The 3,844-nt window shown below is 39.3% G+C and overlaps 1 pseudogene; it reads right to left on the reverse strand.

Moving 5' to 3' along the window:
• Positions 1–1,527: 1,527 nt before the first annotated feature.
• LOC124712885 lies at positions 1,528–1,645 on the reverse strand (annotated as a pseudogene).
• Between the last annotated feature and the right edge of the window lie 2,199 nt (positions 1,646–3,844).

Consider the following 3,844-nt stretch of genomic DNA (forward strand, 5'->3'; position numbering starts at 1 on the left):
CACTATACTCTCGGTCTAATGTGCTGTACCACCCCTCCTGAAACTGTACCCAGGTACAGTGTTGTTCTCTAAGCTCATTGCGCTGTACCATCCGCATGTATGTGCGAAGCTCATGATGGGCAGTTTGTGTGTGTGTGTGTGTGTGTGTGTGTGTGTGTGTGTGTGTGTGTGTGTGTGCATGCTCCACCTGTTCAGTATATGTTAATGACTGTGATTTGTCATCTTGGTTTGTTCTGCTCTAAAATTTATAGACTTCAATTTATTGGTACAAACTGGGATCCAAATGACAAACACTTTCAAAAGTGTGTGATGACTTTCGGAGATACCTATGTGGTAAATTTCTCTACTTCATCTCTGTCAGGACTGAGAAACCATGTCTGCTAAATACAGGTGACAATGTGATGTCAGCAGGAATATTAGGTATAAAGAGCAAGAAAGTGTCTAAAGAACCATGATCGAACAATATAAGTTATAACTGTATGACATTAAAAAGTGCTGTTTTTAAGAAGCAGGTGTCTGGGACATCGAAGTAGTTGCCAGTTCTTACAATTGTTTTCCCTGTATCTTATGTTTATTTTCTTAGAATTTCAAGGATCTACCCACTTCCTCATGGGAAATCTACTTTCCTCGCAGTGGCTGTGTCGCAGACTCTTCCTGCTCCTGTAGTAACTTGATATAGAGATCCGTCCACTACAAAGAATCCTATTTCAATGGTCTAATTTGTATCTATGGAAATTGATTGTAACGAGTTTAATTCTGCTTAAATTTTGCGGTTCATAAGTACATTTCAAAAATCGTTATGGGATGTATATGGTGCAAAAAAACATCGGATTAATCCTTTGTAGGCTAGTGGTTGAAATATTGATCACCTTTAATAAGTGTCAAACAGCGAACTTGTTATATTGTAAGCTGGCCCTTAACAACACATTAGGTGATCCTAAATGGATTACTTGAGTCTTTCTTTATATGAGGTTGATAGAACGTTCTTATTGAGATGGTAGCCGGCTAGGAGAACACGGTCCACGTGAAATGTGTCTTTGCCGCCATTTTGTGTGCGCGATGTATATTCATTCATGTAAGGATTTGTTGATCAGAAAATTAGTTAAAAATAATGTAGGAAATTTACTGGGTTAATAGTTGGGTTTTGCATTATATATATGTTTATACATCCTAAATACAAAACTCAAGTAATAACACTAAGAAATCCGAGAGCATGGAAGTGAAATTGGAGGATAGTGTTAACTTTCAGGTTTATGTAGGCATTTCTCACTTAAGGAAGGAGGGCCCTTAGGAGAGAAAGTTGTCGCTGTAAAAAAAAACTCCTCCCATACGGGCCATGAAGGCCTAGCGGTACCGACCGGCCGCTGTGTCATTCTCAGTCCATAGGCGTCACTGGGTGCAGATATGGAGGGGCCTGTGGTCAGCACACCGCTCTTCCGGCCGTATGTCAGTTTCCGAGACCGGAGCCGCTGCTTCTCAATCAAGTAGCTCCTAAGTTTGCCTCACAAGGGCTGAGTGCACCTCGCTTGCCAACAGCGATCGGCAGACTGAATGGTCACCCATCCAATTGCTAGCCCAGCCCGACAGCGCTTAACTTCGGTGATCTGACGGGAACCGAAGTTACCACTGCGGTAAGGTCGTTGGCTTCCTGTAAAAACCATTCCAGTTTTTGGGTATTGCATATTTTTACAGACAATTACGAATCTACCATTTCTTTCAAAATTATTAATTAGAGAAGCATTTGGCTGTGGAAAAATGCTCCAAAATAGTAGATATTTTCCTAAAATGTTACCGAAGGCAGACAAGCAGATGAGATAAGGACAGGATGGCTGTACTATGGAACCTGATATTTCCATATCAAAATGGAGAGACAGAGGTACAAAATCAAGTTTGATAGCAAGTATAATTGAAATCCAATGCCACACCTAAAATTAGGAAGTATCTTGGCCAATGGAATAACTGGAGATGTTACTACCAAGAAGAAAGATGGAATACAGACAACCCCAAGTGCAAAGTTCATGGAAAAAATGTCCGAAACCTTTAACCACAGACAGTGACGAATGAAGGGGTACATTTTTCATGCGAGGTTATGAGCAAAGCGTGCGCTCACTGTAGTACTAAACCGCCTTCTTTTCTTCACCCATTTCATTCTAAAGAAAATGTGTGGCCCTGCAATTTGTAATATTTCATTGTGTTTAGATCTGTTACCTTGTTTGAATATTGTAATGTGCTCCATTTTTGAAATTGAGCAAATTAATTAATTTATTGTATCGTCATTGCATTCGAAATGGCATGTTTCTTTGTTCGTGTTTTTGTGACATAAGAAAGTGGTCTTTTAAATGGCCACCATCCACAGTAGTCGAAACCCCACGCAAGATGGACAGTGGTCTGTAATTCAGGCACCTATACTTTACTCTCAGTCCCAAGGAAAATAAAACATAGAACACTTCTAAGATTATTAAATTCGTATATTAGTAATAAGGAATGTAATAAACGTATTATTTTTCAAAGTTTGACAAAAACTTTCTCCTATAAATGTTTAATTGCTCGTTAGTGAATTACAGAAGAGAAGTACCACACATTATCACGGTTCATAAATAGCCCTGACAGTTGTTTGGGACCAATATTACACTCTTCTGATTCCAGTGCACTGTAGCATTAGTGCGTATTTTTCTTAGAAAAATTGCATTTTGAAATTAGAATACAGTCTATATGCCTGTATATGAGATGGAAGACTCTAATTCAAATGGAACATTTGTAAATGGTGGAAGGGATCACCACACATAGCATCATTGTGTATAAATAGTCCTGACAGACGTTCTGAGATGAACTTACATTCATCTAACTCCACTGTAGTGTTAAAGCGTATTCTTTTCTTCCTGAGCAAACTACATTCCAAACTAGAATAGCATCAAGATGCCTGTGTATGAAATGGAAGACTGTAGTTATAATAAATCATTTGTTAATGGTAGGATTGAGCAGCATATGCATCATCATTTTACTTAAAAAGCCCTGACACACCTTTGGTAGCTGTGTTACAGACATCTGATGCCATTGCTACTTTGGATGGACTGTATGTTCGTCGTAAGCATCGAAATCAGACTGGAGTTTATGAGCATGTACATGGAATGGAAGACTGTAGCTTTAACGGAACATTTATTAATGGTGGTAGAGACATCCACACAAAGAACAAACACTGTACATAAATTACATTGACTGATGCTTCGAAGCTATGCGACATATTTTGCAATTTTTGCGAATTTTTGTGTGCTTTAAATTCCAAATTTATTGCAAGCAAAACCTGTTAGAGTACGTATACCATCTTGAATGAACTTTTGTTGATCTTAAAGTAACTGAGTGATCGAAATAACGAACAGTACATGTCCATCTCAGCCCTCCCAATATCTGAAGGAATACTGTTCCACAATTCTACTCTCGCTCCACTGTAGCACATTCCACATCTGCAGACCATGTGTGTTCACAGAATTTCGTTGCTTTAGAAATACTTCCTGTGATGACTCCTAAGCAGTCAATTTTTGCGCATCAATAGCAAGCACAATACATCTTGGTGTATAACCTTGCTACTGCCGAAGACATGAATCCTGGCACAGAACATGACCCGCTTAGCCGCCAACTGCCCCTCGATATATATGTCACATTGACGCTTAGTTTCCCTCAATGTATGTGAAATAGCCCCTCCTCCATGCCTCACTATACAGTCACAATTTCCTCAATACCTTTGAAGTCAATGTCAGCTGCTACACCGACATTAACAAACATAGACACGTTTACGGTGAAATGATGTGTACTGGTGAATAGCAGCGTCGATTCGACAAGTCAACAC

The sequence above is a fragment of the Schistocerca piceifrons genome, chromosome 8, assembly GCF_021461385.2.
Source record: "Schistocerca piceifrons isolate TAMUIC-IGC-003096 chromosome 8, iqSchPice1.1, whole genome shotgun sequence".
NCBI lineage: Eukaryota > Metazoa > Arthropoda > Insecta > Orthoptera > Acrididae > Schistocerca > Schistocerca piceifrons.